Source organism: Gopherus flavomarginatus, chromosome 10, assembly GCF_025201925.1.
Source record: "Gopherus flavomarginatus isolate rGopFla2 chromosome 10, rGopFla2.mat.asm, whole genome shotgun sequence".
Lineage (NCBI taxonomy): Eukaryota > Metazoa > Chordata > Testudines > Testudinidae > Gopherus > Gopherus flavomarginatus.
The window spans coordinates 40,270,874-40,297,627 of NC_066626.1; the positions used below are offsets into that span (position 1 = coordinate 40,270,874).

The window sequence follows — 26,754 nt, forward strand, 5'->3', positions numbered from 1 at the left end:
CATGTAGCTTTGTTAACATGACAGATATAAAACATGTTTTAAAAGTCACATTAATACATTTTTTAAATAATGATAGGTGTTAAAATAACTAGAGGAAAAATTGTTTGCGTCTGTTTATTTAAAAGCCCATAAATGGCAATCTTTTTAAGTGTATGTTTAAAAATATTACTTAAAATATCTTATATTCACACACATATGTGCTGTAGACTCTCCTGTTACAATGTAATTAAGAGGTTTTTGCAAATTACTGTAAATCACAAAAGAAAATACTACATTTAGGTTTGATTACACATTCATCTTCCCAGTCAGAGATCAGGAACACATTTGGTGTAATCCTTACATGTATTGACATTCTGTGTCTACGCTGCAGTGACTGAACCTTTTTTAATGTAGTAAATCATAGAACATTAGGGTTGGAAGAGACCTCAGGAGGCCATCAAGTCCGAATCCCTGCTCAAAACAGGACCAACCCCAACTAAATCATCCCAGCCAGGGCTCTGTCAAGCCAGGCCTTAAAAATCTCTAAGGATGGAGATTCCACCTCCTCCCTAGGTCACTGATTCCAGTGCTTCACCACTCTCCTAGTGAAATAGTGTTTCCTAATATCCAGCCTAGACCTCTCACTCTGCAACTTGAGACCATTGCTCCTTGTTCTGTCATCTGCCATCACTGAGAACAGCCTTGCTCCATCCTCTTTGGAACCCCCCCTTCAGGTTAGCTCAAAAGCTGCTATCAAATCCCCCTTCACTCTTCTCTTCTTCAGACTGAACAAGCCCAGTTCCTCAGCCTCTCCTCATAAGTCAGGTGTCCCAGGCCCCTGATCATTTTTGTTGCCCTCAATATATTCGAAAATATATTGATTCTAGCTGTCCATTTTAATCACCTGATTTCTTGCCTGAAACTAGCAGTGGTATAGGTCTGATTTACCTGGGTTCTGTTCCCTGGTGCCATTGACTGGCTGTGTGATGTTGAGCAAATCACTCAACCATTCTATGCCTCCGTTTCCCCATTTGTAAAATTGATACTAATTCTTATCTGCTTTTGTAAAGTGCTTGGCATGACCTACAGTTGAAAAGAACTGTGAAAGTAGTACTGTGTGACTACCTCTGACTGCCAAAGTTCACTCACCAATGTGAAAGAGAAACAATATGCATTAGAACTTGTCTCCAGAATCTATCTCTAGTGCCAAATGAAGCCTATTCCATTAAAAATAGGTTTATCTTATTTACAGACTTCATTTATTGGGAACAAGAAAACTGTTTCAAATCAATAGGTTGGATCAACATTCTGAAATATCAGTTTGCCCCTATAAATGACAGCTGTAAGTAAAATATCTTTTTTAAATAGCATAGACCAGAGGTTCTCAAACTGTGGTCCGCAAGCTCCATTCAGGTGGTCCGCAGATAGTTCCTGCTAAGGTGCGTGCCTGGGCAGCCACGCACAAGAGAATGAAGGGTCACCCACCTAATTAGTGGAGCCGCACAGGCGTGATTCCACTAATTAGGTTCTTGGACCCTGGAAAAGATGTACATGTAAGGTTAGGTGGTGGCCTTGTGAGGAGGGGGCAGTGGGGTGAGAAGACAGAGTGGTGGGAATTTGGGGCGTGCAGGGCTGCGGCGACCAGAGAAAGAGACAACTTTCCCTAGCTCCAGGGCTGTGGCAACTGGGGAAGAGATGGCCCTCCTTCCGAGTCTCAGTTCTGTGGCTGCTCTGGAGAGGGAGATACCCTCCTCCTTCCCAGCCCCAGTTCGAGGGCTGCCGTGGCAGGGGACAGAGGGCACATCCATTGCACTAGAAAGGTAAGACTGCTGATATTAAAATATGAGTTGTGTGCTTTTATTTGTAGAACAAAAAAACTTTTTCTTTTATATAGTGCTTTTATCCAAAGCGCTTTACAATAGTTAGCTAACAGTACAAACAACATTTGGAAAGATCATTAAGTGGTCCGCCAAGACCCTCAGCAATTTTCAAGTGGTCTGCGAAAAAAAAGTTTGAGAATCACTGGCACAGGTTGTCCAGATGGCCTTATATGCTTTTTCTTCAGTACTTAAGAGGCTTTCTCCACTCCCAATGAACTCAGAGGGACTCAAGGGGACTCAGAACCTCACAAATTGGTTGGTACTGAATTCTATAGATCCTAACAATGAGGGATGTAAAATATTAGTAGAAAATGTCACCTGTTAATTACAGGTAAAGTTCAATCCAGTGCAGAAGGCTGACACAAGGTCCTCCACACCACTTACACCACCTAATAAGGGTTTACATCCTGTTGGAGGGTCTTGAGTGGGCTTTCTGCATGAGGTTTCTTTCATTCTACAAGGGTTCGATTTAAGGCAAAACCTTGAACAGAAGTTCTGGAAATCACCAGATCATGTGGGTGGTGGTGATTGTGTGGTTTTTTGGTAAATTCCACTCTTATCGCATTTATCATACTTCACATACTCACCACTATTCAAAGCGAGTGCTATCATTGGAGTCATTCTGTGAAGAGATAATAGAATTTTGTTGTTCAGTGTTATAACATTTTCTGCACTGCTGGAAAAGTTTGTACAGTGTAAGGATTGCAAAGAAGGTTATTATGGAAGGACACAATTGTTGTTTTTTTCTTAGGTGGATGCTGTCAAATCAGACTTCTATCAGTAAAAATGTACATATCTTTTCTCATGGAATAGATCAAGAACTATTGAGTAGTTCTCCCAAATTGAAATTTTAGATGAAAAGCCTTAGAGACATTAGTCATGTAATTGCCACATCCCACACCCTTTGTTTGGAAGTTATAAGCAGCCAAACTTGCTTTGTCTCCAAAATGTATAACAGTCTGGATTGGCCCGAAGCCCAGTTTTTATGAGTCTGGTCTCATTATTTGGTTTGGAACCGTATTGATGTGGGCACAGAAACAATGAATCAGTCTAAACTGCCAAAAAAAAAAAAAGATCACAGCAGCGAGACTCAGAGCCAGGGTCAACTGACTTGGGCTTGCGCTACAAGACTAAAAATAACAGTGTAGATGTTCCCACTTACCCTCAGAGCCCAGACTCCAGTGCATGTCTACACTGCAATAAAATATCAATGGCTGGCCCATGTCAGCTGGCTGGAGCCTGGGTTCTGGGACCTTGTGAGGGAGAGGGGTCCTAGAGTCCAGCATCCCATTTGTGGGAAGCGTTCCAGAGCCTGGGCTCCAGCTCGACCCTGACATCTACACTACAGCATTATAGCCCTGCAGCCTGAGCCCCACAAGCATGAGTCGGCCAACACAGGTCATCTGTGGGTGTTTTATTGTAGGTAGATATACCCTGATATCCTTCCTCCTCACTGGTGTGAGCCCTAGTCAGTTGACCTGGGCTCTGAGACACTCTGCCATGGAGGTGAATTTTGCAGTGTAGATGTAACTAGTGAGACATACACACCATGGCATGGATAAATGCAGAGGCTGCAACTTCATTTAAAACTATTACCAAACTGGAGTAATGCCCCAAATTACCCAGCAGAGTTATTCTAGTGTGGACTTCAACTGGCACCCTTGGCCCCAGGTACTACAAACCTGAGGGTGGGTGTGTAGGCCATGTCCTCTCTATATCCTTAGGCCTGCTCCAGGACCCTCACTGGAAACTGAACCAGGAAACCCAAAATGGCTGTTCACCTATGCAGTTGTTCTGAGTTGGCTGAAACCTTGTTATAAGGTTTTTTAACTCGTCCTATGAGGTTGCTAGGTGTGAACACACCCTTCAATTAGCATAGATGTATGGCTAAATTAATCACAACCCCGCACCTAAGACAAAAGGGCTAAGATCTGGGTGAACTCACCCAGGAGTTCTATATAGGATGGGTAGAGGGACTTTTGCTGAGTATTATTTTAGGTAAATACGTGTGTTTGTGTGTATGTGAGGGAAAAGAGAAGAGCGAGAGACACAGAGAGCAGCAAAAAACGAGAAAGCCAAGTAGCAGCTTGTGAGTATGGTGTATGACCCTGGACAAAGCCAGAAAGAGAGTTTTGGGGGTCTGATGTTGGCTAAAGAGGCTCGTGGCTGTAAGATAAGAAACTATTCTTCTTCGAGTGCTTGCTCATATCCATTCCAGTTAGGTGTGCGCGTGCCGCATGCACGTTCGTCGGAAGATTTTTACCCTAGCAACACTCAGCGGGTCAGCTGGGCACAACCTGGAGTGGCGCCGCCATGGCGCCGGATATATACCCCTGCAAACCCAACCGCCCTTTCATTCCTTCTTACCACCCGTGTCGGTCGTTGGAACAGTGGAGTGCGGTTTTACTGACCTCCACCTGCCTAGCTACTCATAGTTCTCTAGTTATTTTTTGTGTATATAGCTCAAAGTTATATAGTTATAGTTAATTTTTATTGTTCATAGTTAGTGTATAGTCAAGAGGGGTTCAGGGATTAGCCCCTTCCCCGCACCAGGTGCTGGGGCCCATGCCCGGTTCACCGGGTTTCAAACCGTGCTCGGCCTGTCATAAGCTGATGCCAACAGGAGATCCACACGACTCCTGCCTTAAGTGCCTCGGAGAATCTCACCTGACAGATAAGTGTCACATTTGCAAGGCTTTTAAGCCGAGAACAAAAAAGGAGCGGGACTTTCGGCTAAAGCAACTCCTCATGGAGGCAGCTCTTACCCCTCCGTCTTCGGCACTGAGTGCTGGTCTGTCGGTGGGCAGAAGCACCTCCTTGGCTCCGGACTAACTGTTAAGGCCAAAAAGTGTCAAATAGGCCAAAACAGAGTGACTTACCTGGGGCACCAGGTTCGAGGAACCATAAACCCCCTACAGGCCAAGGTGGATGCTATCCAAAAGTGGCCTGTCCCACGGTCCAAGAAGCAGGTCCAATCCTTCTTAGGCTTGGCCGGATACTACAGGCGATTTGTACCACACTACAGCCAAATCGCTGCCCCATTGACCGACCTGACCAAAAAGACCCAGCCAAATGCCGTGACTCCCGTAGCCACTCCCAACGTCAAGCCTCAAAATCTCGGTCGACCTCCCGGCACCGCTCCGGTCGCAGGTCCCGATCTCGTTCCCAGTACCGGTATGCCTCCCGGTACCGGTCCCCGGTGCTGAGTAGGGCAAGGTCCGCTAGAGACAGAGACTCTGCCCAGGGCTTTTCAGCACCTCCATGGCCATCCAGACACGCATCAGTGTCGTCCCACGCGGACAGCTCTTACGCTCAGGACCGCGATTTTGATGGGCCCACCAGAGTCTTCCAAGAGACCCAGGACCAAAGACCCCATCAGTGGTCTTTCTGGACACCTTGGGCGTACCACCAGGCCCAATGCATACCAGTAGTTCCGTCCCGCTCTGTCTCATCAGAGCACCGAGTGCCAGAGGCGACCGTTAGCCGTCCCCTCCAACTGCTGCAGAGGAAGCCCCAGTTCACCCACCGGAGTCCCAGGTTCCTCTGGAGCAGGACGTCGCCGAAGAGCAAGAGGCCACCCAGGACCCGCTCGTCGCCGGCATCTCCTCTTCCTCTTCTCCAGATGAGGTGGTGGCAGGAACATCCTCCTCGGGCCCTCCTCCAATCGACCTGAGAGCCCATCAGGACCTCCTAAGGAGGGTAGCACTCAATATGAACCTCCAGGTAGAGGAGGTCCCGGAGGTAGAGGACCTGCTAGCGGACATTCTGTCGGCGGATGCCCCCACTAGAGTGGCCCTACCGTTTATTTGGACCATCCAGGCGAATGCCGATACTATATGGCAGTCCCCAGCCTCTATTCCTTCTGCCGCCAGGGGAGTCGAGCGTAAATATATGGTGCCCTCTAAAGGGTACGAGTACTTGTATGTCCATCTTCCTCCCTGCTCACTAGTCATCCAATCCGTTAATGAGAGGGAATGCCATGGCCAGCAGAGGCCAGCCCCAAAATCGAAGGAGGCTAGGCGAATGGACCTACTCAGCCGCAAGGTGTACACGGCAGGGACCCTACAGCTCCGGGTGGCAAATCAACAATCCTTGCTTAGCCACTATAATTATAACACCTGGGTGGTGGTGGGTAAGTTTATGGAGCTTCTCCCTCAAGACTCCCACCAAGAGTTCGCTGCCCTCTTGGAGGAAGGGAAGAAGGTGGCCAGAACTTCCCTCCAGGCCTCGTTGGATGCAACAGACAGCAGCTAGGACTCTGGCCTCGGGTGCTGCCATGAGGCGCATCTCAATGACTTCAGGTTTCAAACCTCCCACTGGAGCTGCAGTATACCATTCAGGACTTGCCATTTGATGGTAAAGGCCTCTTCTCGGAAAAGACTGACCCCAGGCTGCAAAACCTGAAGGACAACAGGGTCATAATGCGCTCTCTCGGCATGCATATGCCGGTGACCCAACGCAGGCCTTTCCGTCCCCAGCCTCACTGCCCATACTCTGTGCCTAGACAAAGACAGGACTTTGGCAGGCAGTGCGGCCGAGGTGGTCGCAGACGACCGTCAGGACCCCAAGGGGGCCAAAATCAAGGTCCCTCGCAACCACCACTGGGACCAAAGATGAACTTTTGAAGGTGCGCCCGAGGGCGGCATACCAGTTACAGGCCAGGACCCCTCTCCTCCCTTCTCCAACCGTCTCTCCTACTTCCTCCCGCCGTGGTCCCAGTTAACTTCAGATTGCTGGGTCCTATGCACGGTGGAGTATGGGTACCACCTCCAATTTATTTCAACCCCACCCTCCAACCCTGTCCCTCTTCAGGGACCCCTCTCACGAGCAATTCCTCTTACAAGAGGTGCAGACACTCCTCGCCATAGGAGCTGTAGAGGAGATACCAATGGACAAAAGGGGCAAGGGGTTTTACACTCGTTATTTCCTAATCTCCAAGTCGAAGGGAGGTCTCAGACCTATCCTAGACCTACGAGGACTCAACCAGTTTATGACAAAGTTGAAGTTCCGCATGGTATCCCTGGGGACCATTATCCCGTCCTTGGATCCTGGAGACTGGTATGCCACCCTCGATATGAAGGACGTGTACTTTCACATCGCCATCTTTCCTCCGCACAGGAGATACCTCCGCTTTGTAGCCAACCGTCAGCACTTCCAGTTTACGGTCCTGCCGTTCGGCCTTTCTACAGCCCCAAGGGTATTTACAAAGTGTATGGCCGTAGTCACCGCCTACCTCTGCCAACGTCTGATACACGTTTTTCCATATCTGGATGATTGGCTCATCCAAGGGGCCTCCTAGAGACAAGTCACTCAGCATGTGGACCTATTCACACCTATTCACACGTCTAGGCCTGATGATCAATATAGAAAAATCCACTCTGGTTCCCACGCAGAGGTTAGACTTCATAGGAGCTATCCTGGACTCCAGTCTAGCCAGAGCCTGCTTAGCACAGCCGTGGTTTCAGGCGATGGCAACAATCATCCGAGGTCTACAGAATTTCCTGACGACCTCGGCTCGCACTTGTCTCGGTCTCCTGGGTCACATGGCTGCCTGCACGTTGTGTCTCAGTGTTTACAGACAACACAACGGCCATGTACTACATAAACAAACAGGGAGGGACACAGTCATCCCCCCTTTGTCAGGAGGCCATCCAACTCTGGGACTTTTGCATAGCCCACTCGATAGGACACTACCAGATCTTTCTCCCAGGCGTTCGGAACACCCTGGCGGATCGACTCAGCAGGTCTTTCCTGTCTCACGAGTGGTCAATCCGCCCAGACGTTATGCATTCTGTTTTCCAGAAGTGGGGATTTCCCCACATAGACCTGTTCGCTTCCAGTGAGAACAGGAAATGCCAGATGTTGTGCTCCTTCCAAGGTCTCTCCCCGGGATCGATCTTGAACGCTTTCCTGATGCCGTGGAAGAGCCAGCTCCTTTATGCCTTCCCACCGTTCCTGCTGGTTCACAAGGTCCTGCTGAAACTCCACAGGGACAGAGCGCGCATTGTCATGATCATGCTCCAGCGTGGCCCAGGCAGCGCTGGTACACCACATTGCTCGACCTGTCGATAGCCAACCCAATTACCCTGCCACTCCACCCAGACCTCATAACTCAGGACCACGGCAGGCTTCGCCACCCGGACCTGCAGGCTCTTCACCTCACGGCATGGCTGCTGCGTGGCGAAACCAGTCAGAGTTACGTTGCTCTGAATCAGTACGACAAGTTCTCCTGGGTAGCAGGAAGCCTTCCACCCGGTCAATGTACCTTGCCAAGTGGAAGCGTTTCTCCTGCCGGTGCGAAACGCTTAATCTTACTCCCACTGAGGTCTCGATCCCCTCTATTCTGGAGTACCTCTGGTCTCTCAAACAGCAGGGCCTAGCAGTATCATCACTGAGGGTGCACTTGGCAGCCATCTCTATCTTCCACCCAGGCAAAGGTGGTCGTTCCGTGTTCTCACACCCTATGGTTTCGAGGTTCCTCAAGTGCTTGGAGCGCTTATACCCTCAAGTACGCCGCCCAGCCCCGACCTGGGACCTCAACCTGGTTTTAACCAGACTTATGTCTCCCCCATTCCAGCTGTTAGCAACCTGCTTGCTGCTATACCTATCTTGGAAGACAGCTTTCCTCATAGCCATTACATCAGCCAGACGAGTCTCTGAGCTTAGGGCTCTTACGGTGGATCCGCCGTACACTGTGTTCCACAAAGACAAGGTGCAGTTACGATCACACCCGGCTTTCCTCCCTAAGGTGGTTTCAGCCTTTCATGTTAACCAGGACATCTTTCTCCCAGTCTTCTTCCCGAAGCCACACTCAACGTGACGGGAGCAACAGTTGCACTCCCTGGACGTCCATAGAGCGCTCGCATTTTATATTGAGCGGACAAAACTGTTTCGTAAAACGCCCCAACTCTTTGTCGCGGTAGCAGACCGAAGGAAAGACCTACCTGTTTCCTCTCAGAGGACCTCATCTTGGGTGATGGCGTGCATCTGCACTTGTTATGATTTGGCTCATATTTCCCCAAGCCACATCACCGCGCATTCTACCAGGGCTCAGGCTCCATCTGCTGCCTTCCTGGCTCGTGTACCTATCCAGGAGATATGTCGCACAGCTACCTGGTCCTCAGTCCACACCTTTGCTTCGCATTATGCTCTGTTTCAACAGTCAAGAGATGATGCAGCCTTTGGCTCAGCAGTTTTGCATTCTGCCACATCTCAGTCCGACCCCACCGCCTAGGTAAGGCTTGGGAATCACCTAACTGGAATGGATATGAGCAAGCACTCGAAGAAGAAAAGACGGTTACTCACCTTTGTAACTGTTGTTCTTCGAGATGTGTTGCTCATATCCATTCCAAACCCGCCCTCCTTCCCCACTGTCAGAGTAGCCGGCAAGAAGGAACTGAGGGGCGGTTGGGTCGGCAGGGGTATATATCCGGTGGCACTCCAACCTACCGAGTGTTGCTAGGGTAAAAATCTTCCGACGACCGTGCACACAGTGCGTGCACACCTAACTGGAATGGATATGAGCAACACATCTCGAAGAACAACAGTTACAAAGGTGAGTAACCGTCTTTTACTTTGTTTCTGATTTCTCCTGTGTTTGGGGAAGCAGGACCTTGTACAGCCCTTCTAAATAAGCAAGATTAGATCAAGGAAAATACTGGATTCCTTCAATTACTACCCCCAGGTGGAACACGCCCATCTCCCCAAACTCTGACTAGCTGCTTGGGTCAGAAAGGGGCAACACAGCATATCCTGCCTTCCTCCCCATCCACTTCCTCCAGGGATGAGCCAATCAGCCACCCCCAGCACCCTATGGCAGCAGCTGTGGGAGGGACAGACTTCAGTGCCCAGATGTAGCATGCAATACTCTTCCTTCTTTCCTTCCTTCACGGCAGCACAAGGAAGTGAGGGAAGGGGAAAGAAAGAATCAACCCTCTCTCCCCGCCCCGCACATACACATGCTGAAGGCAAGTGAGAGAGGGAAGCCAAAAAAGGACACGGAGCACTGCCCTAGCTGCTCCTGGTTAAGATCCTTCACCCCCGCACCCAGATATCTACACTACTCCCAGCCCCATCAGAGTCACACCTCAGCTAACAAGGTGAGCATTTGAACGGTTTGTGGTTCATGTGGTCAATATAGACCACACTTGTGGCTTCATGCAACGCATTATGAGAATTTACCACTTTCAGCTAAGTTTTATAAAGAACATTAAAATTGTGTGATACACAATATGCATTTTTATATAAATGCTGTGTCACTTGTGTAAAATATAATGTGTGTTTCAGAAATGCTTAGTGGAGAGTGACCCAAAACACTAGATAATAGGAAATATTTCCTTGCCCTTTTAAAAAACTGCCTGCTATATAACGTATGCAGTGTTGTTATAGCCCTGTTGGTCCCAGGATATGAGAGAGACAAGGTTGGTGAGGTAATTGCTTTTATCGGACCAACTTCAGTATGGGAAAGGTACTGAAAGTGGTACAGCTAAATACAAGATTAAGCAGATAGTACCTTTTCCCGATCTGAAGAAGAGCTTGTGTAGCTCAGAAGCTTGTCTCTTTCACCAACAGAAGTTGGTCCAATAAAAGATAATGCCTCACCCACCTTGTCTCTGCTATATAAAGATATTTTATGGATAGTGATAGCACACAAGACAAAGTACCTGTTGTCACAGAGTCCCCGGGCTATGCTCTGGAACAGCTCCCCACAAAGCCAGTCAGGACTTTGTGGAGCCTCCTCTCCATTGGAGCAGACTTGTTCAGGGCAAGAAGCTCACACGTCTTCATCACCTGGGTCTCTCCTTGGAGCATTCAGCATCCTCTGCCCCTCTGTGCGCTTCCCACAGCGAGCCCACCCAGGCAGGGTCCTGGGGAAGCCACAGGGTCCTGCACACCCTGTCACAAACAGATAGTTAAGGGTTAATGTCTCTTTTACCTGTAAAGGGTTAACAAACCGGGAACCAAACAGCTGACCAGGGGACCAATCAGGGACAAGATACTTTCAAATCTCGGTGGAGGGAAGCCTTTGTTTGTGTTTTTTGGGTTTTGCTTTGTTCTCTCTGGGTCCTGGAAGGGACTAGACGGGCAACCAGTTTTCTTGCCAATCTCCCTGCTACAGTCTTTTATAGTGAGTATTTTAGTAAGAAAGGCGGTTATAGTCTTTTGTTTCTGTATTTGCAAATGTGTAGTTTGCTGGAAGTATTTTAAATTGTATTTCTGTTGGAGGAGGCTTTTTCTTCAGTTTCTAGAACTTACAGACCCTGTAATATTCCATCTTGAATTTACAGTGATTTTCTTTATTCTTTTTTTCTTTTATTAAAAGTTTTGCTTTTAAGACCTGTCTGATTTTTCCCCTTGTTGAGGCTCAAGGGAATTGAGTCTGTACTTAACAGGGAAGGAGAAGGGAGGGGGAGAGAAAGGGGGGGAACCCACCTGATTTCTCTGTGTTGTGATTCAAGGAGTTTGAATCACGGTGATCTCCTAGTGTACCCAGGGCGGGAAAGAGCTGGGAGGAAGAAAGGAGAAGGGGAAATCCCTTTGTTTAGATTCAGGGAGCTTGAATCTGTATATCTCTCCACGAGCCGAGGGAGGGAACACCTGGAAGGGAGGAGGGGGAAGGAAAATGGTTTATTCCCCTTTGTTGTGAGACTCAAGGAATTTGGGTCTTGGGGATCCCCAGGGAAGGTTTTGGGGGAGAGCAGAGTTTATCAGGCACTCTACTCTAAGTCCTGATTGGTGGCAGCACTACAGGATCTAAGCTGGTAATTAAGCTTAGAGGAATTCATACTAGTACCCATATTTTGGACGCTAAGGTTCAGAATTGGGAATTATACTATGACACCCCCACTTTGCAGTCAGACGTGACTCTCAGCCAGCCAGTAAAACAGAGGTTTATTCGATGACAGGAACAGGGTTTAAAACAGAGCTTGTAGATACAGCAAACCGGACCCCTCGGCCGGGTCCATTCTGGGGGCAGTGAGCCAGACCCCCATGTCTGCCCTCAGCCAGCTCCAGCCTAACAACTCCTTCCAGCCCCTCCTCTCTGCTCAGCTCCTCTCCCGGGCCAGGAGGTCACCTGATCCCTTTGTCTGCAGCACCTTCAATTGGTACCTTTGCAGAGGAGGGGCCCAGGCCATCAGTTGCTAGGAGACAGAGTGCCAGGCATTTAGGGCACTGGCCCTTTGCTCTGCAGCAATCACACACCCTTATCCCACCACCTAGATATTAAGAACTGCATGGGGGACTCTGAGGCACCAACACAGTATTCAGAGCAACATTAAGAACATTCCCAGTTCATCACACCTGTATCTGCTGTTAAGCTGCAGACCGTAGCCTTCTCCAGCAAACTAGACATTTATTGTCTGCAATAGAAACTTCCAGAGCCCCTTAAAAATATGTGCTGTACAAAAGTGAATACACTGTTTTATTTTTATGGTATACTGATACTCGTCGCTGTTTGTTTAAAGGCTGTATTTATAAAAAAAATAGGGATGTCAAGTGACTAAAAAAATTAATTGCGATTAATTGCATGATTAAACAATAATAGAACACCATTTATTTAAATATTTTGGATGTTTCCTATATTTTCAAATATATTGATTTCAGTTACAACACAGAATACGAAGTGTACAGTGCTCACTTACACTTACTTATTTATTTCTGATTAAAAATACTAGTGCTGTAAAAAACAAAAGAAATACTATTTTTCTGTTCACCTAATAAGTACTGTAGTGCAATCTCTTTATCATGAAAGTTGAACTTAGAAATGTAGAACTATGTACAAAAAATAACTGCATTCAAAAATAAAACAATGTAAAACTTTAGAGCCTACAAGTCCACTCAGTCCTATTTCAGCCAATTGCTCCGACAAACAAGTTTGTTTACATTTCCAGAAGATAATGCTGCCTGTGTCTTGTTCACTGTGTCACCTGAAAGTGAGAACAGGCGTTCACATGGCACTGTTGTAGCTGGCGTTGCAAGATATTTACATGCCAGATGCACTAAAGATTTATATGTCACTTCATGCTTCAACCACCATTCCTGAGGACATGTGTCCATGCTGAGGACGGGTTCTGCTCCATAACAATCTAAAGCAGTGCAGACTGAGGCATGTTCATTTTCATCATCTGAGTCAGATGCCACTAGCAGAAGGTTGATTTTCTTTTTTTATGGTTTGGGTTCTGTAGTTTCTGCTTCAGAGTGCTGCTCTTTTAAGATTTCTGAAAGCATGTTCAACGCCTCGTCCCTCTCAGATTTTGGAAGGCACTTCAGATTCTTAAACTGTGGGTCGAGTGCTGTAGCTATCTTTAGAAATCTCACATTGGTACCTTCTTTGCGTTTTGTCAAATCTGCAGCGAAAGTGTTCTTAAAATGAACAACATGTGCTGAGTCATCATGCAAGACTACTATAACATGAAATATATGGCAGAATGCAGGTAAAACAGAGCTGGAGACATACAGTCCTCTCAAATTTAATTAACGTATAATTTTTTTAATGAGCATCATCTGCATGGAAGCACGTCCTCTGGAATGGTGGCCAAAGCATGAAGGGTATACAAATCTTTAGCATATCTGGCATGTAAATACCCAATGCCAGCTACAAAAGTCCCATGTGAACACCTGTTTTCACTTTCAGATGACATTGTAAATAAGAAGCGGGCAGCATTATGTCCCGTAAATGTAAACAAACTTGTTTGTCTTGGCAATTGGCTGAACAAGAAGTAGAACTGAGTGGACTTGTAGGCTCTTTGCATTGTTTTGTTTTTTGAATGCAGTTATTTTTTATACATAATTCTACATTTGTAACTTTAACTTTCATGATAGAGTTTGCACTACAGTACTTGTATGAGGGGAATTGAAAAATACTATTTCTTTTGTTTATAATTTTTACAGTGGAAAGATTTGTAATAAAAATAATAATATAAAGTGAGCACTATAACTTTATATTCTGTGTTGTAATAGAAATCAATATATTTGAAAATGTAGAAAAACATCCAAAATATTTAATAAATTTCAATTGGTATTCTATTGTTTAACCATGCGATTAAAACTGATTAATAAACAGCCCTAATAAAAAACTGATATTTCTCCATTGTTTACATTAATATAAATAACTAGAATGATTTAACCTCCATATAAAGCAGCCCTATACACATTCTATAGTGTGTTTATACATAGATTGAGAGGTTTTTCTTTGTCTTCAATGATAAAAAGGGGAGTATTAAATCCCTGTTGCTCAGATTGAAATATATAAGCAAACTGGAATTGGACAAGTCTAACAGCAAATGCAAAGAAAATTGTAGAAAGTTAAACATGACAGAAGATGCTGTTTTATTATATGAATGGTACTCGTAATAATATTCACTAAAGGGAATTATTCCAGTAGATGGAGAAGAAAATAATTTCGCGGAGCTCTGTATTTTATGAATGTGCCTCTTCATAAGCCTTATCCTGCAGCTTCATAGCAACTCCTAGGTATAAAGTCTTATGTTTTCTCCAAGGCACCAGGGAGGAAAAAGCTTCTCTGTCTAAAGTAGGGATGAGCTTGTACCCAAACCACATGCTGCACACCTGCAGACCTGTGGACATTGTGATCAGGGTATAATACAGGCATTGTGATACAGGCCTGCCTGCCTGTCGTCATGAGTGAGACAAATGGTGATGTGTAAAAATAATTTCTGGAGAACAACAAACAGAGCACAAGGACACGCAGGGCTTGATTGGGGAATAGCCGCTGGGGTTGTAATTTCACATTCTGTCATCAAAGCACAGAGGAAATAGGGCAGCCACAAAGCACACTTCAAACATCAAAATAAAATATTAGAGTCCTAGGCCTAGTAGTAAATTTGACAAGTGCCAATGTCTGGGAATCCAAGGGTACATGAGATGTCTCTTTATGGAAATTAACTTTAATTTAGAGCAGTAGAAATATTTTGGGTGAATTTAAAAAAATTATTGTGGTTGATGGGAGAGCCTTACTAGCTGGCTTTAGCAAAGGAGAAAGATTTAAAGACCATGAAAGATGCAAAGTTGACAAACTATGCAATATTTGGATGAGGATTGCAAAACACAAACCGTCATGATGAGCAGAAGCATTGAGTCCTGTAAGGGGTGTACCAATATATTGTTGTGTGACTTAAGATAGTTTTTAATGGAAAAAACATGAGACTCTAATTGACCACTTGTTATGTGATTACCTGAAGGCCTTTGATTACCATATGATTACCTGAAGGCTTTTGACTGCTTGTCATATACAATACAATACAATGTAAATAGAAAATCAAAAATGTTTTAGTTTACTGATTTCTGACTTTCATGACCTCTGACAGAATTAAATAGTTAGAGAACTGGTGGGTTTGAGATTTGAAAAAGGGAGTGGATTTGACATGACTGAATGCCCTGAACATTGGGACTATAACAATATTTAAAAGGGAACTGGATAAATTCATAGTGGCTAAGTCCATAAATGGCTATTAGCCAGGAAGGGTAAAAATGGTGTCCCTAGCCTCTGTTCATCAGAGGATAGAAATGGATGGCAGGAGAGAGATCACTCGATCATTGCCTGTTAGCTTCACTCCCTCTGGGGCACCTGGCATTGGCTACTGTTGGTAGACAGATACTGGGCTAGAGGGACCTTTGGTCTGACCTGGTACGGCCGTTCTTATGTTCTTATGAACATATAATTCAGCACAGCAGCTAAAAATGTAATGATAGTTCCTCAAATAATCTGTGGGCTGTTCAGAAAGCAAAGTTATGCTGCCATTATGGTCCTTTGAGCTAGGGAGACAAGTCTAAAGACTCAATTGAAAGTGTATTCCACCTGAAGTGGCCTAATGCAGAAATGGTGATAGTTCCTAGTACCCCAGAGCCAGAGCTGCTTCTGTATTTCACTCCTTGAATAGTTGACAAATCATTTCAACTTCACCTCCTTCAGAAGGTAATTATCACAGTAGAGTTAGTGGCCCGCAAGCAGATCAATTGATTCAGTTAAATACTTCATGTAAGATGATAGCTCTATTGAATTAATAAATATATAGATACTTACCTCTTTGCCAAGGTTATTATCAATTATCTGGCACTGATTTAAATTACCATAATTTTTTTACTTCACTAAGATATTGGCATTTTAAAATATTACAAAAGTGAAGTCTATCCAAGGTTTAGCTGTGCTTCTACATATCCTCTGTCTCTAAGAATGAAGTGCCTAGTTTAAACAGTTGCAGATTAATTGTATGGTAAGATCAATGCAAGTTACATTTAATAGTCATTGTTATTTACATAAGAAATGACTGACACTTCTGCAAGAAAAGTTACAATAAAAGCAATTACACTGGCTATGAACAAGGACCTTCTAGTGCCTTGTGCCAACATATTGCCTGATGTGGAAAGAGTTAAGTAAAGTCTTGGAGAAGCAATCCTCCAACAACAATATTTTTGTAATATTGATAATAGTGACAGCCATTCTTACCTTTCCATGATAAATTGGATTCTGCATACAATGCTGATCAAAGAGATCTAGAACAGTAAATCTTTATAATGTTCCCAATATGCCTTAATTGAAAACAAGCTCTTCATGCCAGCTCCTGAGTCTAGTTAGTACTAAGAGCCTAGAGGTAGTGTAAATCTCTATATGCATTTCTAATACACCCATCACCATTGTATCCAGGAGCCATAAACAAGGTTAAAGTCACAGTTATATATGTCCAAAGGTAGACCTAGCTTCCTTCCCTAATTTAGGCTGCCATCTCAAGTGACGATATTGAGAAACATACCCGAGTCTTTATGCCCGCCCGGTGTTGAGGAAAAGTCTGCTTAAAGAGCTTCCAGTGGGCCTTAAATGACAAAGATCAGGCTCAGGCAGATCTGCAGTGGTAGTGTTTTATGTAATAGTCCTCTACAGGAAGAACATTCTGCCTCTGACCATTTCACCCTTTGGTCAAAATTTCTGTGACATAGTATGGGGGGAAGAGATGGACCCTGACAACATTTAACTCTTTATCATTGAGAGCTTTAAAGCTGAGGACCAAAAACTTGATTCTGATCTGGAATCTGAATTGGAATCAGTGAAGAGCATGATGTATCCTTGTTGTTCAGTCTTGCTTAGCAGACAAAGCATGTTGGACTAGTTGTAGTTTCCATGTGGCCTTCAAGTTGATCCCAGTTAGATTGTATTGCAGTCATTTGCCCTGGAGATTGTGAAAGCATAGATGGATGAAGACATTCTGGGGCACTTGTTTTTTGGGTGTCCAGAAGCAGTGATGCGCCCAGTAGGGGCTGAGACAGCACATCATTTTAACAATCAAGGGCAGAATGTGCCCTCAGGAGGTGGCAAAGTAATAGCTGTTGCAGATTGTTTGAAATACTTTTATCCTTGATAACTCAAAGTGGGTGCTCAGATGGCCACTGTTTATTCCTGTACTTTATTTAAGAGGATATGTACTAAAAGACCGTCACCCAGCTGATTCCAATTAACCCTTCAGGTCCTATGTAAGAGTTTGCATGTCCAACGAATGTTAATATAATGCTCACACAATAATGTCATTAAGGTGAAGTAAAAGTTGGTGGCACCTCTCAGGGGTTCACCTGCATTATTGCCTATCAAGAACATGAGTTAAAATACATACATACATTACACAAGATATTAAAAATCTAGGAAATGCCCAGTTACAGTTGTATTTCTAACACAAGGCACCTTTGCTTTATAATACTGTGCCCCTGTAGAGAAGCCAGTCTACCATCTTCCCTTCCTTGTAGGTATACTATTAAGAATGTGAACCACAGAGCAGTAATTTAATTATTTGTCTCCTAAATATATGTCTCTGACACTTAAGGAAATGATTTCTCACCACACAAACTTGCTCTTATCACATAAGTGCTCTAATACTGCAGGGCAAATTAGGTTAATCTACAGAGGCGCTTTAGCTCTCTGTCTAATTATACTTGGATAATTGACTGCCATTTGGAATCACAGGGCCCAACCTGTCAGGCCCTGAATGTTCTCCTTGGTTCACAGAATCAGACCCTCAGCAAAGACTGGAGAATGGTTGCTTTCAATATACCCTTTTTTTTTGGGGTCAGGAATTTGGAAAAGTTCTGTATGAGTACTGTGAATGACTGGTAAGACTGTAAAGCAGCCCCACTGATATAAAATTAAGATTGGAGAATTCTGTTTCTGTGGTCACTAATCAAATGAATCTGTTAGATGAAATAAGATATCATTCCTTTTTATGCTTGTCAGATAATTGGTATGGACACAGAACTAAGGTAGATTGAGTGCCTTATTTGTAAAGTACAGCCATTTCTAGAGTTCCTAATACTGTAGGTTTGGGATGGAAGGTTGTTTGTTTTTGTTTCTTAAACTTAAGCATTCAGACCATTGCAACCTAAACTTGACCTTTGAAATTTCCTTCATTTTTTAAGTAGTCATAGCATAGGATGGGAAATGAAGGAAGGTTGGTGGGGGGGGGGCTTCCCTCTTATTTCCTGATACCAGAAGAGGATCGCCTCACTAACGCACGTCTGCTAAGACCTTCGCAGAGGTGCATATCCCCTGTGGATTTCAGGCAGTGCACAGAAGTAGGGCTCCACTAAGGTAAGTGCATCAACCCCTAATGAGCATTAGGAGGGTTGTTGTGGCACCACAATCCTGACAAGCTGTAGGAACTTGTTGCTTCTCTTCCCTTGTGGGTCTTGGGGTAGGTGTGGGCCATAACAAGCCCTTGCAGCTATAGGGTGGGTACATTAGAGTAAACTTTTGGTGGAGGCCCCAAGGAGCTGCTCAAAGCAAAGAGGGTTTGGTGAGAGAGCTGAGGAACAGGTATTCACTGCAGAAAAAGGCAAGGAGGGAGGCATTAGCACTTTCCTGCCTTCTTCAGCAGACCAAATTCATGTGGCTCACACTAGCCTAATTGTCCTTCATCACAGAGGAGAAAGTTAATTGTCAGGTGGAGCAGGGAAGGAAGTGTTGCTTTTTTCTCCTGTCTTGTCCTGCTTTACCAGAGAGCTGCTCTTGAGGCCCTCCCAAATCATTGGGTCTGTGGAAAGAGAATGAGGGATCAGGAGAACAGCCCTATCCTGTGTCTTGCTCAGAGATATGAAGAGGCTGCCTGGAACAGAGGGGTACAGAGAACGATGCTTAAGATAAGCTCATGGTGCAGCAAGAGAAGGCAAGGAGAAGGATTAATTACCCCATATAATAGCTGATCTGGAAAATCAGCTCCAGTGTACAGTTTATAGGATAATATAGCAGTCTGCTCTGGAGAGATGGGCTTCCTGATACCCACGAAGAAATCTCCCATCCTGCAGACCCAAGCATGCCCAAAAAAAGGATCAGATCTCTCTTCCAAGCATAGTTCACCCTAACATCTCCACCAAAGGACAAACCTATTGTAGTCTATGAAGGAAATTTTTATCACTGCAAAAACGCAGAGAAGTGGAGGAGGGCACAGAGATGTCAGAATCAGTGAGAACTGTGCTGGTGGGTAAAGAGATCAGATCACTCCTGTGGATCTCCTGAGATGTGAAGGAGAGAAGGTCCTTCAGGAGGCTCATCACTCCATAATGCAATGTTGTGTTATCTTTATAAACTGTGCACAGGAGCTCATCTTCCATTTTAATCACTGGTTACAAAGAGGGATCTTCAGGGAAAATCATTTCAGCAGGCTCTCCTTGGTTATTTGAGGAAATGGTGAGGGGATTTTAAGAGAAGTATATTGTGATTTCCAATAGTCATACCTAGGATAAAGTGTGACTCTTGGTCATTGTTTCTAAAGGTGGCATTTAATGGTAATTTTTACTTGTGCAATAGGCCTGCTTACATAAAATACTCTCAAACTGTGGTGCTCTGTAGCTGGTTTGCTGACTGTCAATTCCATCACTTGTCAGGTTGTTTCCTGGGCTGTATATGTTGTTTTCGTTTTGCCCTCCTTCTTCCATCTGCCTTGTTCTAATTATTTTCTATTACTAATCACTTCTACAGGAAACAGGCTGGAATTTTTGAATTAGGAGAATTGTAAAGGGATAATTTTGTTATTTACAAGTTTTTCTTATCTTGCTTTGATTTTATATTGTAACATTATATAGCTGGTGATAATCACCTGGAGTTATGACTGTGTCTAATCTCATAAACTAAGCAGAGTCAGGTTGGGTCAGTACTTATGTATGAGACTCCCAAGGAAAACCCATGGACGGCAGGAAGTGATGGTGTTCATGGCTCTTTTCACTCTGAAACAGTTGTGAACCAAAGCCCAAAATTCTAATGCTTTGTATTTTAAGGATTAACATCAGACCCTTCTTCAGCTGTATAGTGAGAGATACCTCATACATATATTTTACCACCTTAATAGGCTATCCCTTTTTATACACAAAGCTCTCAGCCATTTTCTCCTTCCTACTTAAAGTAAGGAAATCTTTTCCCATTTAATGAATAACTAATTTTATACCAGTTATCTTTAGATCATCCTGCATAGGAATCCACATCATCAGGCTTTTATGTAGAGCTCAAATCGGTTGGTCATCCTACACCTTTCAATCCATGATAGGCAGACACATCCAGTGCAATTATCATTGTCCATTAATAAGTGGTTACCCCAACCTTGCAGACCTATGGAGAGTAAAATACTTGGGTAGAAGTGACAGAAGAAAGCAAATAAAGCTATCACATTTGTTAGAGATCTGGACAGAAATGGTTAAATGAATTTTTTAGCTGTATTGGGGTGTAAAAGAAAACTGGAGCTATGATGTACCCCATAGTTAAAGCTGTAATGGCCATCCTGTTCTGACCCCTATTTTTATTCTTTTTGAACTGTCACAACTGGTCCTTTTTAAATTAAATTCTCAATGCTTGGTATAAGCTCATAGTTGAAAATTTTCTTTTGAGTTTGAATAAAGTCAAGAGAGCAATTTAGTTACCTAGGTAGACAGAAATGCTTGCTTTTATTATTGCCCGCTTGTCACACTTAGTCCTCAGCAACTGCAGGGATACCAGACTTTTCAAAAATTTGAGTTAGAATTAGAAAGTTATAAACTCTTACAAACCTAGCTTCTTTTAAAAAATATTAGCACCAATTATTTAGAGCTGTGCAACTTTTAATGTTCTGCAATGTGCGTCTCCTAATGTTTGTGAGCCCTGTAGGAACCATCAGATTCACAAATCTGACACTTGCTGGCTGGCTTATTTTAGCATTGACCCCTCAGCATCAGTATTCTTGGCTTTTAGTGGGGCTAGTCATGTGCATAAAGTTAACCACAAGCTAACATTTTCAGGCCCAGATGATCAAATTATACTAGATATACTCAGGGCCGGGCCACAACATTTTGGCACCTGAGGCGGGGAGCTCAAATGTCACCCCCATGCCCCCTCACTTGGGCCAAAACTTTGAAAGGTCTCAATTCTGCCTTCTTCATCTTCTACTCCTCTCATGGTACTGCTCTGCTACCCAGGAGCGGCGTGAGGATTTTTGGCGCCCTAGGCGCAGGGCCGACTCCCCGGTCCCACGGCTCCGGTGGACCTGCCGCAGGCATGCCTGCGGATGCTCCACCGGAGCCGCAGGACCAGCGGACCGTCCGCAGGCATGCCTGCGGGAGGTCCACCAGAGCAGTCTGCCGCCCTCCCAAATCCTGGTGCCCTTCGCGGTCGCCTAAATGGAAGTGCCGGCCCTGCTGCTACCTACCCCAGTAAAGGAGAACTAACAATTTAAAATGCCTTGTTCAAAAATTTTAAGTAACATTTAACTTTCAAATGCCTGAACAGCAAATGTAACTTTTCTTGTCTGCATAGTAAACGCTGGCATTTTTATCTGTTCGAATAATCAAAAGTGGTGCTTTCCTTGGCTTCTTGGTTGCAAAGATTTGAACTGCTTCTGGATAAAGGTCCACAGTCTGGGCCAGCTCATGCTCTATTGAGATGGTTGCAAGGCCGGCCTACCTCCTCTGTGTTATTGTGGAGTGTAGATGTGTCTTTATTAACTTCAGCTTGGAGAAGCTATGTTCTCCACTGGCAACTGTTACAGGAAGTGTTAGAAGTATGCACAGAGCAACAAAAGGATTTGAAAAGAAGGTGGTCATCTTATTTGTGCACATATATTCCAGAACAGCCTTTGGAGTTGATCCTGCTAAAATGTATCTTGAGAGGGCTTTCAGTTCATCACCTAAATCACTTGCATCAATAGCGCACATGCCATCATGTGTCAACACTGTCTCTAGTGCCCTGCATTGCTGATGTAGGTCTTCTTCAGGTATGATATTCCAAAATTCCTCACTATACAACATCCCAAATATACTGCTGTGTTCCTTGGGGTCTCTTATGGGATTATCCCATGCCTTGTAATCAAAATGTCGTCTTCTTCAGTGACTCTTGTATTCTTGAATGGGTGGGAAAATAGCTTCAGTGTGAAATTCCTCTGCCAACTTCTGTGCACTCTGCAGAACGTTTTGAAATCCCTCATCTGACCAGTAAAACTGTAGGTATGACTTTACTTTGTCCAGTTGTTCCATTGCTCCAGATATATCAAGGTCAACACCTTGGAGTCTCTTGCTTACAACATTTCTTTCAAACAGTATGTCATGCCACAACATAAGCCACACAGAAATTTGAAGTTATGTATATTTCTGGAGATTCCATTTCTCTCTGCCACTGTTCTCCCATGAACAGTTCCTGTCATAGCATTATCCTCCATAATGGCAACTATGGCATCATCTGTCTTCCCAGTTTGGTGTTTGATAGGCTTTATCGCCTCCACTCAACTTTCCTATCATGTGGCACTCAGTGGTTTCAGTGTCAGAGAGAAGTTCCCAGATGTTGCTTCAAAATCTGCCATCGATGAGTTGATGTAGAGAAAAATAAATAGATGCATTGAATTACATTAAAAAATTCAGCAGCCTCACTAGAAGCTGATGCTGCATCACTAATCACCAAGTTCAATGAATGAGAACTGCATAGGACAAAAAAAGCTCGAGAGCTTAACTTTTGGATCCGTGTCTGCACTCCTCTGTTCTTTCCTCTCATGTTGGCACCATTATCATAGCCCTGACCTCTCATGTCAGCTATCACAATTACCATATCTTCCAGCTTTTTAAAAAGCATATTTGTCATACCAGCTCCTATAGTATCATCAATGTCAATAAATTCTAGAAAATGCTCTTTGACAGTCACCATTGCAGGGACATTTTCACTAGGTTCTGTTGTTGTTACAAAATGCATCATTAAAGTCATTTGTTCTGTATTGCTGATGTCAGGTGTACAGTCCAGAATAACCAAGTAATAGCTTGCTGACTTTAGATCTGCCACAATCTTCTGTTTTACTTTAGTTGCTGGTAACTGTATGATCTCATTTTGAATTGTTTTCCCAAGGAGGTGGTGTATGTACATTTCTTGGGTGGTGACTCTTCTTAGATGCTCCTGGAGTACAGCATCAGACTCAGCCATCAGCTCCACAATTTTAAGGAAGTTTCCATTGTTTGGCACATACAGCTGATCTGAAGTGCCACGCAGTGCTAGGTTTTTGGGTAGCAAGCATTATTACAATGGCAGTGAGCCTTTTCAGAACATTTTGCCAGTAAAGAAACTCTGGTACAATCTTCTCTTGATGCTGATCATCTATGGTGGCCTTTAACCTTAGTCTCACTTCAAGCTTTCCACCTATGAAATGCTCTCTGGTGATTTGCTGCCTTCTCACGGCATGCCAGATTTCTAGCCAGATTTTTCCAGTCCTTTGTTTCTGTAGAACCCAATGTATCTGGAACATTAGACTGGAAGAGTTTGCAACAAAAACAGTATGCAGCATTCTGGATTTTTGAGTACATAAGCCATGGCCTCTCCACTTTGTCACCGTTGGGGATTTCACGCCAGTAATGTGTTGGATGGAAACTTCTATTTTCATTTTGTTTGGGGGAAAATGAAGTTTTTTACTTGCTGTGGCCCATGCAGTACAAGGAAGTCCCTCAGGCTGCTGCTCAAGTGGGTCCACAGTCCTGGATCATCTAGACTTAAGGAACTAAACTCAACAGCAGCTGTTTCTTGCCCTTCCACCACAGTCTTCTGTGATCTACACTTTTCTTCAGGAATGTGCATGGTTACACCATTTGAGATGGAGGTATGGATGCTGCAGTAGCTGCCAGATCACCTGCACTCTAACTGGAAGTTCAGGCATCTCCTCACCACTCACATCCTCACGGGGGCTGGAAGACTCACCGTGAACATTTGTGTCTATGTATCTCAGGAGATCTCCTTCCTGCTTAGATAGAACAGCTTCCTTTGCTTGCTTTCTTTTTTTTTAATTCTGCCCCAGAGGTCGTTTTCTTCTTTCAGCCATAACTGCTGTTCTGTGCAAGCTATAGTGGCTCTCAACACTCAATTGAAGGGGACAAATAAGGAGGCTGGTAGCAGGGAGTGAGTGAGGGAAGATATCAGTATTTGAAGGGCCTAACTGGCTCCTACTACTTCAGTTGACTGCCTGTTCTCCTCAAGTGGGTTCAGGGAAGCAGCAGGAAACAGGAAGCTCCCTGAGAAGCTGGTGTTAATCAGTCCAGGCTCCTGGAGGTGCTAGAGAAGTATATAAGAGGCTCCTCCTCCTCTTCTCTCTCCCTGCAGCTCCTGCTGCTTTCTGTTATTCCCTCTCACCTTTTCTCCTACCTGCCTCTTATGTCTCTTGTGTCCTCCTTCCTCCAGCACAGCACTCCACCATCTCTGTGCATCTAGAACAGAGAGAATACATATGCCCCAGCAGCAGACACAATTTTCTATCCTCTGGGTTCTAGTGGCGCCCCCACTCCCGCTCCCTAGTCTGGCACCTGAGGCGGCCGCCTCAGTTCGCCTCATGGTAAGGCCAGCCCTGGATATACTTGTATACTGCATTCAGTTCATGATAGTTATATCAATTATTAGATGAATATTGTGTCAAAGTAAAAATAAGAAATTGGTGTGTCTATAGGATTTGGGTGTTTATTGCCAAGTATAATGTCCAACATTAAACCTTATTACTGGGTGTATGTCCTTAGTTTTCAGTGTGTGAATCGGGTAGTAGCATTTAAAGAGCAAGCAGCTTTGCCCTTTCCTAGGCAGGAGTAAATGAATATGGAGATGAAAGGTTATATTGTCTGTTTCTATACTAAACATGGTTGAGAGGTGTTTAATAAGTGTTATGCATTATATAACGTCTCCAGTGTTATTGGGTGAGGAGTATTTTGGGTGATTTTACAGTGCAGAAAAAGTTATCATGAAGCAGTTACCAAAGCCTATATGGAAGTGAGGTACATTTGCATTCAAACATTGCTGTGACTCACAGTCAGCTTAAAGTAGCAATATGTTTAATACAAATGCATGAAAATTGAAAGTAACATCATGTATATTTGTATTTTTCATAGAGCTGAAATTTTTCAAATCCCAAATGACAACTTTTCATTCAGTTCAAATTCCAAATGCTGTTAGCATTCAAACCTGCAGCTTGGTGCTTTGAAACTGACAAAAGACCTCTGAACTGACAGCCACCTTTGCAATAAACAGAAGGTTTTAAGACAGATGCATTGCTCAGCAGGTTGATATGCTAGCAGCTACTGAATAACTTATGTTGGGGCTATGGGTTAATTCTCTTAAGCTATTTTTATAGCTAAGAATCAAAACAATAATAAGCTTATCTATTTTATATGGTTTCAACCACTTAAAATGTTGATTGATATTAGTAGTATGAAAACAAGAGAAGAGTGGGGCTTTGTGGGGTTTTTTTTGTTTTTACAGCTAGTCTTTAAAAAGAGCCTGGATAAGCTAAAAAGGGGAAATAACTTGGCTGAATAAGCAGAAGAAAACACATCTGTTGGCTCAGTATTTAGTTTAATCCCAATGGATGAGTTGTAAAAATAAAATGATACTTTAAGCATGGATTTTTAACATCAATGTTTCTTGCTGTTCAGAAGAACAAAATATTCTTTCCAAAGGTGTTTTACCTCAAATTCCAAATGAAATGCCAGATATTTGTATTGGCAATAGGGGCTTAGGAGTGGTAGTTTCCTGGGCTTCATCTGAAAGTCATGTTTTAAGAAAGACTTGTGCCAATTAATTAAAAAATAAAAATAAAAAACATCATTGGGATAGAAACGATCTACTCTGGCTGCACACTGACTTTTTTTTCCTAAGCCAAATAGGTAATATAACAAAAACCTTTGATGGAGAAATGGGTTGGTGGCAGCCCGTTTTCAAAATGATACCATTTTAAAATGAAGAAGCTATTTAAATTTGTTTCAGAACTGTTGTTTTTCCCCTTTTGAGATGATAGTTTCTTCATCCCTGGAATTGCTGACTCTCAGAGTGAGAATTCCTCGTGGCAATCACTTCAACCAGCAACATAGGTGAGTTTGCTGCCCTCTCACATAAACTCTCACATGGCAGGAAAATTTAATAGAGTAACACAGGAGACAGAGGTAGTAAATGGGAAAGAAGACTAATATATACAGGGATGAAGAGGAATTGAACCATTCAAATAGGATATAGACTGACTGGTTTCTAGTCTAGGATATTAGTTGCTCTACTTTTAGACTCACTAGTGCCTGCTAATCTAGTTTGAAACCAAGAAACCACAAAGTAATGTCCAAAAGAACCCAGTTGTCCAAGTTACCAAAGCCAGCAAGATTGTTTTATGGGAGCAGCAACTAGAAGAGAACAAAAAGCATCTGAACAGCGTTATAAAACCTGACTCCCATTAGAAGTTACAGGCATGAGAAGGTTTTTCCATCTTTTCATTTATTTTCTAATTTTCTTTGTATGGGAGAAACTTTTTATTTTGTCTTTGCTTTATTTTCCATACTTTACAATTTTAACAATATGATAAATATTGTATTTCACTGTGGTGTTGTAGAAGCTCCCTGCAATTAGTAATTCTCTTCAATCCTCCTCCTCTTTTATCTT

At 43.8% G+C, this 26,754-nt stretch overlaps 1 protein-coding gene across 1 annotated transcript in view; it reads left to right on the top strand.

The window, feature by feature from the left end:
• The window catches only part of CHN1 (chimerin 1), a 133,026-nt gene that overhangs the window by 47,025 nt on the left and 59,247 nt on the right, over positions 1-26,754 (top strand). The gene's annotated exons all lie outside the window — the stretch shown is intronic.